Source organism: Aphis gossypii, chromosome 1, assembly GCF_020184175.1.
Source record: "Aphis gossypii isolate Hap1 chromosome 1, ASM2018417v2, whole genome shotgun sequence".
Taxonomy (NCBI): domain Eukaryota; kingdom Metazoa; phylum Arthropoda; class Insecta; order Hemiptera; family Aphididae; genus Aphis; species Aphis gossypii.
In genome coordinates, this window is record NC_065530.1 from 39,177,773 (window position 1) to 39,192,412 (window position 14,640).

Sequence of the window (14,640 nt, forward strand, 5' to 3'; positions counted from 1 at the left end):
TAAGTTAAAAATATTATTTTGTGTTTGTACATCGTTTTTTTTTTACGATAATTCAATTTGTTTGCAAGTTATTTGATAGTATGTTAAGTATTATACAATTTAAAAATGCTCATATAACGCGAAACAATCGAAACGTGGTAAAAAAAAAAATCCAACATTCAAACACAGCAGATAATGCTCTTAAATTTAAGTTTAGGTAATATAGGTATATTTAAGTAAAGTCAATTCCTCCTAATATTAAAATACTAACCTTGCGAGATTAATTCGGTTGAACTCAAATGTTCAGTGTGAGCGAAAACTGCAAATACGGTAAGCTGCTGATATCCCATCTCGAGGTATCCGAGAACAAGAATAAAGGTACAAACACAAGTACCATTGTATATAATACTGTTAACTGTAATAATAAGTAGCCCGTCCGCTGATGATGATGATGATAATTTTACTAAACAAAAATCAGTGAAAAATCGAGATTACGTCTATACACGGTATAACACTTAAATATATACGTATGTTGTTTTTTTTATACATAATACACGACAGTCTATTACGCGTATGTGTCATAATAATATTGTTTGACGAGGGAAAAAACTACACGACACGTATATTATACGGTTGAGATAAATACGTCTGTGTCCAGAATTCTTACGGCGGAGACGGCTCGATCATAATCACTTGGCACGGGCACCACAATAATATTATACATGTATATCGTCGTATACACGCGTATAAACGCCACCTCCGATTTGTCTAATCTGTCCGTCGCGGAGGCGCCACTAAAAACGATCGGATTATTGCATTCCTAATATTCCATTATTTTCGGTGTAGGACCGAAGTCATAGTATACTAATAACACCGTTCAGATTATTATTGTCTTCGACCGATAGCTAATTATTCGAGGGTATTCGACTTTCCAGGAAATATCTAAACGTCTCTGCGGTATAAGCTCTATTATACCGTCGATTACAGAATTCTATAATCAACACGCCTAGTAGTGCATTATATATAGGCCTTCTAATCCGGATTTCCAGAGTTTTCGAGAGAATGTTGGAAACAGTGTGTAAAGTAATAATTGTTATTGAAAGAAAAATACTCGTGTCGTAGCGCGTTTACGGCCGAGTTATTGCCAAAGCCAAAATTATTCAAGATCAATAAACGAAGAAATAAAAATTTATTGTCGTTCGCTGTTGTAATACAGTCAACACACACACACACACACATACTACGGATACGGTAAACAAGCGTACGCATATATAGTATATATGGTAAGTATAATAGGTATAAAGTGCTACGGCGTTACGTAAATTATTATTATTATTGCTATACGATCGACGACCATATGACGTCATGGCAATAAACTATAATAACAGACGTATGTGTTGTAGTCGTCGCGATGATAATTGTATATTTTTTATATTCTTTAATTAATATTTACGAGGTTTTTAATAAAAAATAAAAAAAAATAAAAAAATGTATAATTTCACAAAAATAAATACTAATTATAGTGAATAATTATATTATAATATGAATTATAATTGCGCGTGTGCGTCAATTAAACTCTATAAAGTATTTACACGTAATCAGTGAGTATATACGAGACGTACTTCGAGTACGCGTCTGACCTATAGCATGAGGCGCTTATACCGACAAAGGAGAAATACGGCTCACCGCTTTTCGATCGTAAATCCCTTTTTAATCAAACACAACCACGAAAACACTAAATAGACACTCCCGACGACGGTGGCTTTGTGTAGACACGCGTCTCGTTTGTTTATTGTTTTTATACTGCCGAGAAAATTCTAAGAAAAACATCTGCTGCTGGTGCAGTGCACATTATAATATAATAATTATACAGCCGAGTTTTTCGATTATATACTCGTTGTCGGATATCGATACGATATAATACCTATTACTTTATAACGAGTTCGATATTCGAACACCTTTTACTATACGCGTTTCATCAAAAAGTACATTATAATTGTTAATTTCCCGTCCATAAAACGATATAATATTATGTATACAGTGTGACACACTACATCGCAATTTTTATTTTTATTTTTTTTGAAAAATGAATTTATTCAAATTATGATTCTTGGAATTTTCTGGTATACTCGAGAAACTTAGATTTGTTTTATGTAATTTAAGGAGTTGGCGAAAAAAACTTTTTTTCATATATTCCACCTGTTTTGTTATAATTTTATGAAGAGTTTTTTTTTTTTGTGAAAGAACCTATTTAAAATAGGTTAAGGAGAATAAGAGCTAATGATTTTGAAAGTACAGTAGGCAATCAATAATAGTTTATTAACATTTTTAATTTCATAATTTATATATAAAAAAAAATGGCTATTACAAAAAGAACTAGAGTTAGTATCATAATATCTGTTTAATTTTTTCACTGTGTACTGTCCTTTTATCCTTATTACTTAATTGGTACGAGAACTTCATATAAACTTATAACCTATATACTTGTTTGAATTCGATTACCAATTTACTTTTGAAAGGGTGTGATTTTTTTTTTTTTTTTGGAAAAAAAAAGGTATACAAATTCCAACTTTGTAAAATACGATCTTTATAAGTGTCTATGGTAAAAATCGAGATTTAAATAAATACATTATTTTAAAGGATAAAATAAAGTGTGCGTAAAGGCATATAATAATATGCTGGAGTCGAATCGCCCTGTATAACATATACATATTGTGATGGGTGATTCGAAATGGTGGGTAGTAGGCTGCATGTGTAGGCACGTCATGTTCCGCTGCCACCGGAGCTGCTGTTATAGTATCGTGTGGTGGTGGGGAGGTGGCTGGCCAACGTATTTAGTGATCAAGTAAAAACATACACACACACACACACACACAGCACTGTTCGACCGCCTTGCGTACACATACACACGCTATACGATATTGTTTTATAATATATATATATATTGTATAGTGGAATGACTTTACTGTGGTTGTCGGTAAATCGGTTTGTTAAATTTTCGGAAGGGGGAGATCGCCTTGTCGGCAGGGTGTGAGGAGGAGACGGCGGGGAAAAAAAAACAGGGCGCCCATACAATGGCTCGGGGCGAGTGCGTGAGAGAGGTCTCCGGGGGCCACCTACGGAGAGCGAGCCGCTTCTATATAATATACATTATGTGCATATACACTGCATATATACATGTATATTATAATATACTTCCGCAAAACGATTCCGACGTTTGTGTTGTACGTACACATGCGTGTGAGTGCGTGTGCGAGCGTACAACACTTTAACCGCAATACCTATACCTATATATATTATACGACGATGGTCACAGTTTTTTCATTATTATTATTATTATTTTTCTTTTTACAATCTTTTAAACGAAAACGGTTTAAATAAATTGTACAGACCACTTTGTATTGTGTTCTGCGCGTAGCAGCTATATAACGATATTATATTACAGCCGTTGCACCGCCGCCGCCGCCGCCAGTTGAGCGCAGCTGTGAGTACGTATTAATAATATTAATATTATACCTACCCATACTGTTCGGAGCGCAGTTTTGAAAGATTTTTAATAAATTGATTACACGCATACATAAAGTGCAGAATGAATGCCTTTATTGCGATTAAAGTGTACATAGAGAACGAAGTCCCACTCACTATACTTTCATACAATTTAGTACGAGTTAAATTAAATTACATGTTTTTTTTTTTATTCGATAATCAAAGTATCAGCGAAATCATTATACGACGATCAGAGGAAAATGCCTCTAATACGGCGACTGTTTTAAAAGTGATTTTTGAATATCACTTAACTCGATTTTACGAGTATAGTTAACTGATTGTAGCTACTAATTATTATTGTGAAACATTAATGATTAAGTAAACCGTATACTCTATAATCTCTTAGAACGCTTTCCAAGACAGCGTATAGTAATGTGTTTAAGAGCGAAACGATTCTTTTGTAACAAACTATATTATTATTTTCAATGAAGGTTAAAAAGGATTAAAAAAAAAAAAAAAAGAATATTGTTAAACGGAACGCTTCTCGCCTTTCAGTCGCATGACCATATTCCCTAGACAGTTGTTTGCCACTCTAACCATCGAGTCTGCGTAGACAAAAAATATCGAACCATGTATGTTCGTTTTTACCGAGTGAACGACGAAACTCGATAACCGCGCGGGTAAGGTGCGTATAAATGTGATGATGTTATATAAGTTATAACGTTCGGTTTTACACCTCTTTTTCGCATCCTATCGTCTGGTTCGATCGCATGTCCTCGTGAGCATACCTTTAGTGAATTAATACACGTCACAATTACACGCGCATAATATAATATGGGAAAACGTATCGGTTCGTGTAGTAGCCGTATATTATGGCAGCTGTTTCCCCCGAGAGCCTATTGTTGATAAATGATAACGGTGTTTTTTTTTTTTTAATCGTATTTGATTTAATTAAATTACATTTTTTTACGTACAATCACAAACAATTTCGAGGATTTTTCGGGTTTTGATAGACAATCTATACTTTCTAACGTTTTAATAACATTACGATTATTTATTTTTCAATACCGGTAACAAGTATTGATTTTTTTTTTTTTTTTAAAGAAGCCATAGGTATTTCGAAACTCGTAATCGTAAAGACAATCATTGAACTTAACCATATGTTTATTAAATATATATAAAAAACAACCATATAATATTGACTACGAAGAGTCGTTGACATTTTTAAAACAGCCAAATATCGACATAGAATTTAAATAAAATATTTATTTTAAAAGTGTGCCCTATAACTATTATGTATTTTTGTTTTACGCAAATATTTATACATTTTTTAAATCGAAGCTCGTTGTTTATTTTTAAGAATCAAGTCATGGCCAGTTTTGGTGAAGCGATTAAATATTCAACCCCACATCGATAAGTTTTTGAAGAAATTTAATCAAGTATTAACGAGATATTGAATTAAGGGCGCGGCTTTGGAACATTTTTAAAGACTAACGCCAGTAATACTCCCCCCGAGATCTTTGCAATTTCGTCCGGTTTTCGATGCCTGCCTTACAGTACTTACGGTGCTCGACTATTTTATATTGGCGTTGACGCGTCGTGATGATTTTTAACGAGGGTTTCTCACACGAAAACCGTGGGGGAAAAATTCAGGAGCCAACACACAATATCTCCCCCGGAGTCGTCGTATAATAACGACATTATATCATATTGTTTTGCAAATGACGTACAGAACAACAGCCGTTTTTGAGTAACGTACGGCCATAAACCATCACTCTATATATAGGTATACAATATTAAAGAGTCGACTCACGGCCGTAAATTTGATCGAAACAAAATATTTTCCTCTCGGCCGATAGGTTTTCGTTGTGTTGTTATTTTCCGGAGAAAGAAAAAACATGCGACCGACGACGATATTATAATGGTTATGTCCAATACCGCCGCGAGTTTAAGTGTTTTTTACACATCTATACTGTACATAATATTATGTACCTATAAGTAGTGATTGTTTTTAAATCTCACACTCCGGAATATATACACTTGGCTGCTATTAACGAGTTTTTGTATACAATTGGGCGTGACCGAGTGACCTTATGCCTAACCGCCTGTTATAATAATATTATATTATGTATATAAGACACATACCGAACCACTGAAAAATCTTTTTAGTAAATTATTCCAATATACACCTATAGAATTGTACATATTATATTCACAATACGACAGAATAATAATAATTCGTGTCACCCCGTGCGTAAAACAATATTCGTTTTCACTTTTCGTAAAGTACAAATATCTAATACTCTTTTATACATCGAGTGCGAAACTATACACGGAAATTAACTGTTCAATATAATATTAGATTTAGAGTGATATTAATTTAACAGTGGTGTCTGTTTTTTTTATTAATTTCATTTATTTTTGAGTCTGATTACAGTATTTCTAAATTTCTAGTAAAAAATATGTTCTGATTATTGATTTTGATAGCAAATCGGTAGGTATTAATTTTTACTTTCGAGAGGTCAAAATTGAAAATTATCATATTTTTTTTAAATAATCAATGAAAAAATACAAACACGTTAAATACTACCTATTATTAAAATAACTGTTTGGTAACCTTGGTAACCAAAATGTTAAACCGTCTTCGCTCAGAATCGTTTTCCGTAAATAAAATAATTTATCATTGAATTCTAATTTAACACACACATTACAGTGAATAACTCAATGACGAATTATACTCGACACCTACAACACTGCAAAGCGGTTATTTACTTTCCCTCTTTTTTTATATTTATTTTGTATATCTATATTATAGTGAATGGTGTTTCTACTTAATTTTTTAATTATGCTGTTATGTAATATCGTGTCTTAAAAAAAATTATAATAATTTACGTTTATTTTTATAGTTGGTTAATTAGTATAAATATAAATTACCTATGGATTATAACAAATAAATGTAGGTATACTTATTTAATACAGCTCACAATAGTAAACAAATTATAAGACTTATAATATTTCTAACACTTTTCCGGATATGGATATTGAATTTTATAATCATCATGTTGAACTAGTTTGGTTTTAATAAAAAAAAACAATGGACATTGAGAGGACTGGTTCCCGCTTATATCCTTCCCGCCCTTGTTTATAATATATTTAATAATAAGCTTTAAAATAATAATAGACAATATTATGCTGAATGTTCGGTGCAAAATGTTATTGTGTATAATATTTGAATACTGCTATATAATATTGTAGGCCAACGATATATGTATTAAAGTGTCAAAATCAACACATACCCCAATCCTCTTCCCACCTCCCACCCCAAAGGAGCTTTATTTTAAATCCGAGGAAAATATATTATACAGCCTAACGTTAACGTTTTTCACGGTTATATACATATATATATATAGGTAAAACCATTAAGGTACGTACGTGCATCCGAAAAGAGGCTCACTTTTGCTATCCACCTCTCAAGAACCATTATAATAATATACATACCGCTCTGCGATCACCGCTGCCTTGCCGCATTACGATCAGCGTATATGTATTTCACAAGCGAAAGTCGTAAACATTTTCACGATTTTTTTTTTTTGTTTAATCATTCGTACAAGTGTGCGACGATTGCGGTTCGTGTAATGCGAATACTGTAATTACAAATTATATCTATCGACCAAACGACACAATATATAAATTATACATATTATATACTGCTTTTGCGAATGTTATAAAGTATATCTTGCACGAACTAGCGTTTTTCTCAATTCCTGTCCAACGCATAGCAATGGTATACATACATTAATCCCGCGAGTGGTAGTTAAAACTGGATTATATCGGTTATGCCATCGTATCGCGCGGTGAGCACCGTCTGTGTTTAATATAATGTGATATGTTACCTATATGAGTATACAGTTATAATGGCGCGCGCGTAAGATATTATTACATGAACTCTACTTCGGCGATGTTAAACGGTGCACGCGTGCAGTATGCAATAGAGGCACCTATAACCTGCCTACCTGCCGGCTGCCGGGTGATTCACCGGATAATATGCTCCACCCCCATATTTTTCCTTAAAAATCGATTAAATCACGATTTTTTTTTCAAATATATATGTATACTTAATACATCATATTTTTAAAACTTAGATTTGTACGCATTTAAGAAGTATCTTGTGATGATTTGAAATTATTATTATTTTTTTTTTTAATGATAGATATATTTATTCTATTTTTCCAAATATTATATCTATTGTAAAATTATACTTTTACAAATATTTACGACTTTTCTATTGACTATTTTCCCAACGGGCCCAACGCATTTTTCGCCCCCCCCAAAACGATTCAAAACATATTTAAGGTCAATATTGACTGGGCTAATCCGTTTAGCTTTAATAAATACCAATAAAAAATGAAGTCAATACAGCAAATTAAATTTGTTGGTGATTTTTACAAAAAAACAAAACACCAAGAAGATTGCAACTCAAATATTGATCAAAATAATTTTAATACAAATATTTTTTATGATATAAAATACACTAGCGGTATTATTATTATGCTTAAAACAAATATTCTTTATACATATACATTGCGAAAAATGTATCAAACGAGCATAATAAGTAACAATAACATAACACGAATCGTAATAGTTATTGACTAGTCGGAATATTTAATATTATATATACCGATAATGTGTGGTACTTTTTCGATTGATTTTTAGACTGTGCACTCACACTACCAAATATAGTATTGCCGTTTTTCCGATATTCTAACCGAAAAGATTTTTATGCGCAAAACGTTCGTCGCCGCCGGAATGCGCTCGCATTAACCTACATAGTATGCTTTTCGCCACGTCTTTAATGTAGGAAAACGGACGTTTTACTTTGACTTTACGACGTGTAAACTGTTTGTTTTATGTCGTGCACACAGCACCGGTACCTCCCCACGACGGGCTAACGAACGCACAACGTGCTCGCTCGCAGTCGAATTAGAACCAAACCCCATAATGTGTTATAATATATCATAGACGTAAAATAATAATAAAAACACGACACGACATCGTAGTTTATAGTATATATAATATTATAACCCGACACTACCCGCAGTCGAATTAAACGCGTACGGATTTAATATATATAATGACGCTCTCCGCGAGACGATGATTTAGTGTTATTATATTATTTAATATTCGTACACTGTCGTCGGCGTTCTTATTTTATTTTTATTTTCTCGTTTCGCGCATATCATTATATTATTATAATATAGAAATCGCATATTATTATGTACTATAGGAGTCGCGCGACCACGTCATCGTTCGTTTTTTATAGGTGCGGCGGCATATAAACGCTGCGAAAATCGCTCGGCGGCAACGACGACGACGACGAGGCATCACTTTACGCATTTCACTGTTTATGGATCGCGTGCGTCGTGAAAATTATAGCTGTATATACATGGGGTATATAGGTACGCTGCAAAAGTTTTGAGGGTGAGGCGGCGGCGACCCGATTCGAGAAACAGAGAAAGAGGGGGCGAGAGAGAGAGAAAACTTTTGCAAACTCTGCGGAGAAACAGTTTATTTTTATTTTTGGAGGATTGGGTGTATACCAACGTAAAGATTTACAACTCGTGACGTTTTGATTTATGTGCCGGATGGTCAAAACACGAAAAAGCGCGCGCGCGTACCTGCTTCGCATATTATATATCATCATAAACTATATGGGAAATGAAAAAATGAAATTTACGAATTTAGAGGGCATTGCGGCACTCCTTCGTCGCAATATTTGATCATTGTGCTTAATAATAGCTTTTGTCACATAAATTGAGTAATTGTAAACCGGCATGATATGGAGTATACCTACGTCAGAATAGGTCTACAGATTCTCCTCGATATTATAGGCATTCATTAAAATATTCGTTTTAAAAAACTAATCGAAAAATTATTTTATTTACAAATTATTAGTCGACGACAATATACCGATACGATGGTGCCTGCCCTATTATGGAGTTGTGCCAAACCGTTCCAGTCAAAAACAATACAGCTGGCTTTCCATTCTTTCCAATCAATATCAGTGCGTAAAATAACTGCTTCTACCCTTGTTTGTTTCTTACCACACTCTCCGTAAAGATATTTAAATATTGACACTATAGCTAATATTTAGCAAAATACAACTTACAACGAATTCCATTTCAATTGATTATCCCACCACCTCAAATCCATTAATTTCGCATCAATACTCTTTTATCATTTCTAATCCCCCTCGCTACATAGATATATGAAGCGTTTCAAATAAACAAACGTATCCATGAACAAGATAACAATTAAAATACCAATGCAATAGATATAATGACTTTGTCACGATATAAACATGCACTCGTATAGTAAAAAAACTTATTATTATAATAATAATTAATATTTGTAACAGCTTTCGCAAGCTTTTTTCCTATCTCTCAGATAAAGGCTATCTCCGTCGAACGGACAGTTTGAGAGAGGCTGTCATAGCTGAGTAATATTATATATTTTTATGTTAGGCGCGGAATATTTTCATTCGTATATTGTTAATATAACAATAACACGTAGGTCTCAAACATAAATAAAAATAATTACGATGATTAATAAAATAATAATATATTATATTATAATACACCGTTGTCGTCGAGTATATATAAATCGCAACACGGCGGACGGTATTAATACGCATTATTCTTACGCATATACATTATAGGATAGGTTATAATATAATACCGTATTCTCGTCGCAGTCCGACCCACCAGATTACGAAACTCAGTCATGCCCTGTCAATAATATTGTCTTGGAACACACACTAATGGTGTGTACAAATCGGAATCTTTAATGTACTATACGGTGACGTGATGTCGGCCACGTTTGTCTGCACAACGCGTATAGTCGTATATGGAGAAGTTTTTATCGTTCCTTTTCCTCATAAACAAGAGGATTCTCCGGTTGACACGGTCGTACCTACCTATAAGATATTGTGGCATACTCGCAAGTGATTCAGTGAAAACCCGTTCGAACTTTGCCATCTGTCGTTTTTATTCGGGACCGTCGATTTCCGTTTAAACCGAGGCAGTATATATTAATTGCCTCTCGTCCGCTCGAAGAAACGGATTAAGAAGAAAAAATGTTTTAATCGCAGTTTATGTCACGCAGTATGTATTATACAAACGTATAAAATATCATTCATCATTTCGCTATAAACAAATAAACTCGTAAATTCAAGAGACCCCAATGACCTAACCACCATATTATGATATTTTTTTTAATGTTTTTTTTGTCACAAAATTATGGAAAATCGATTAATATTTAAAGGAAATTAAGAATATCTATTTCATTGTTATTTAAAATAATCATGGAGATACTTTTATTTTTCATAATTATAAAAAACCAACGTCAATTAAGTTTTTCTTAAAAAAATAAAATCAGTACCTAGTAGTATACTATGAAAAATATCAAAGAATTAATTAATTATACAATATTCAAACCATTTACATAATAGAGTAGCGAGACCTTGGTACAAATCGTTAATAGTTAATTCTGGCCTGAGACGTAATTCTTATTATGAGGACATTCTTTGCGAAATTAGACCGCGACTCGTTGGTAAAATGACTCATATAAGTCGTAATAAGTCATAACATCATAAATTGATAAAATTTTAACGTTCAAACAGAAGATTATTATTTAGAATAAAAACAGTCAATAGTCAAATACTTACCTCAAGTAGCATTTTTAATAAATTAATTATTATATATTTTAGTAGTAATGACTATAATAATGAATTGATATAATAGTATTATAGGTATACGTAGAAGGTTTTAAGTAGATATACTACACATATAAATAATGACCATTTTTTTTTTATTTGGCTTATTACACGTTTTTTTTATTTTTTTTACCATTTTCTGAGACACTACTTAAGTAAACTTCTTATCGGTGGAATAGTTTATGAATACTAGTTTGTGACATTTAAAATTAAATGTTCAACTATTTACAAAGATATTCAAATAAATATATGGTAGAGAAAAAAAACGATTTGAATACAAAGATATTATAAACAGTGAAAGATTATTAGTACATACAGCGTGATTCGCAAAGCACGTTTACTTCCAATTTATTCGAATTCTGATTTTTAGAATTTTTAAGTATACCACAATATTTTTAAACGCTTCGATTTCTTTACTCTATATTCAATAGGAATGTCTTGTACTCCGTTGGCGATATTTGTTTCTAATAAAAAACCTCTTTTTTCGTGTAAACATTTTCGAGCAAATGATTTAGATTTATCGTAATACGATAATATTTATAGTGGATATACCTCTATTCACTCGGGGCGGTGGCCGTAACAACTAGTAATTAACGCGTTTGATCGTATTTGTGATGTCTTTCGTTCTTTTATTATTATTTTTCGGTTCGTTAACGAGTACCTACCTAGTATACTACCTACACAATATCGTAACTACAATATGCACACTCGTATAAAAATATTATAATGCTATGCGAGTGTGACGATAATATTACGATGTTTATATCGACAGTAAGAACGTGTACATTACGCATGCAATATGCTATAATATGTTTGGTATACGTGCTGTACTAATGTGGTTTATTTGTTCAGGAGGCGCCGAGAGACGGGAGAGTGCGAGCACTAAGCCAGTCGAAAAATAAATAAAACAACCGTTTCCGATCGGATGACTACGTATATGAAAAATAATCATCGTGTACCTTAACTGTATAATAACCATATTGTATAGTATGGGACTATAAGCATTATATTATTATAATGAGGTGCCGTCGTATCAATAAATCAATTAGCAGACAATGTACAACCGTGTATGGGTCTACGAGTGTATAGTTATATAGGTAAACGTACATACACTCGTCGACACATGGCATTTCGTTATGGATTTATAAATACAATTTTACCGTCTACACGACGTTTTCGCTGCGTAGGTAAGTTTTTTAAGTGCGATTTCCCTATACAAATATAATATGATATTGTTTTGATCGTTGCAGATTTGTCATAAAAAACGAGAAGATAAAAAAACACGATTGCTCCAACGTGTTCTTACGACTGGCGATCTGGTTTGCTTTTTTACAACTGGATCTTGCAGTTTTTTTTTGTTTTTGTTTTTTTTTCTGTACATTTAAAATTAAGCTTATTTCTTTGCTTTATTACAACATCTCGAGACTTAATTTATTGTTCTCTTAATGTATTCTTATGAAGTACATATTTGCATAAGGACTTTTGGATTCGGTTTATTGCTTTTTTTGTGTTCTCAATTCAATCATCGACCAGTGTTGACAAACAAAAAAAACAAAAACAAAAATACAGAATATTAATGTATTATAGTTAATTAATAACACTATCTTGTATAATATGTCCATGGTAACAATAATGCCACGCCCCCAGCTAATTGTTTCGTATTCAAGGACACAATCACACAATTTATCCAAAATAAGTCATGTAGTCTCTTAGGCCCGATTATCAAGAACCTTGTATTCAATTTTCAAGCATTTTGATGGAGTGAAAAATTATTTACAGAATAAAATAATCTCGAGGATGGTCGAACTTTTTCGTAACCATAGATACTATAAAAATATTTTATTAATAAAATTAAAACGTTAACTTATGTTTATTTTAACGATTATTTTAATAAGTACTGAGAAATACAAATCAGTTCCGACTCCGTTACGAGAAATCTCCATCAAAATTGAAGATCAGAATACATTTATTCTAGAATAAAAAACATCTTCAGACGAAAAAAATAAATACCTAAAAATACTCACATCTTTGTAAAATCAATATATTCATTGCTCCGCTCACAAAACGTACATATAATGAGGCGGTGCACCTATTTATAAACGAATGAAATCAAGCAAAACTATGGTAGTATAACCTTCTCGAGTCTCGTCAAACGATATTATGATTATAAATATTATATGTCGGTGTAAATAATGGGAATGACGACATCACGTTGACCTGATGTTGAACACGTTTTTCCTAAAAAAAAAAAAACATCAGATACGATTAATAGAATAAAAAAACTGTTAAAACACACATATATATATGTATATTCGAACACCGAACGACAGACCTCGTCATCGGCGTTTTCGTTAGCTTCGATAATAATAATAATATATTGTACTGTTTTTGCTGAAATTAATACTTTGACGATAACGTCACACATTATATATTTAATATATTATATTGCACTCGTACGTCGTTGGTTTTTTACACGTTTGTGCGATCCTTCGGTATGAAATAAATAATAACTGCTGCTATATACGCACAGTCGTGTTTCCAGACAATCATCATTATCTCATTAGTTAATAATGTGACAATGCTGTAGACGAGCTCGGCAGAAAAATGAAAAAGAAAAATAGAAGCCGTTTAACCGTTCGTTACGCACACAATAGTGTGTAATATCATTATATTATTATTTATTATAATATTTTAGTATACCTACGCAGTAAGTATAAAAAAACATCCATCGCGCTTTACTATATACCTACGTTATTATTACCCCGATTTTATCGACTTATCATTATTTGTTCCGACGATGATGCTTTTGGTCGTGTGAAGATTATATCCTATAATATGCTCCTACTATGTGTGAATTTTCTGTGCGCGATTGTATGTGTTATTATTGCCGACATAGGTATTTTTTCTTTTTAAATAACAATGCGTACACTAATTTTTTTTAAATCTTTTTTTTCAAAATTACCGACCGATCGTGGACATAAAAATCTATATGCTGAAAAAAAATCAAAACGACGAATCATCGCAGCGCCAAACATAATCGTGTAGGTACGTTATATAGGTACACTGTAATATTATATTCACATATTATACGATCAATATTTTGTCTACATTTTGCCCAGTTACTCGTCGATTATACTAAATTTCGAAAAAATTATATTGTAATGTAATAGAGTGATAATATTATGACACTTGTCGAAACGGCCGTGCTATAAACGGATTAACTGAAACGTAATAATATATTACAGTGTTATACAGGAAGGTTATTTTAAGCATAAACACTCAAGAACAATATATAAATATCACTTAAATATAAATCTTTCACAAAACAAAATTTTTGAAAAAAAAATATAATTTGGTTTACTATATTTTTTATCTGATTCACGAGTTTCTTACTTTTTGAATTT

At 32.3% G+C, this 14,640-nt stretch overlaps 1 long non-coding RNA gene across 2 annotated transcripts; it reads left to right on the forward strand.

The window, feature by feature from the left end:
- The first annotated feature begins 3,100 nt into the window (after positions 1-3,100).
- LOC126548970 (uncharacterized) lies at positions 3,101-14,392 on the forward strand. Of its 2 annotated transcripts, none has more exons than XR_007603094.1 (3): positions 3,101-3,467; positions 12,089-12,423; positions 12,487-14,392. It is a non-coding gene; the product is annotated as an uncharacterized LOC126548970 (long non-coding RNA). The 2 variants fall into 2 exon arrangements; XR_007603095.1 differs by lacking the exon at positions 3,101-3,467 and adding an exon at positions 10,432-10,625.
- Positions 14,393-14,640: the final 248 nt, after the last annotated feature.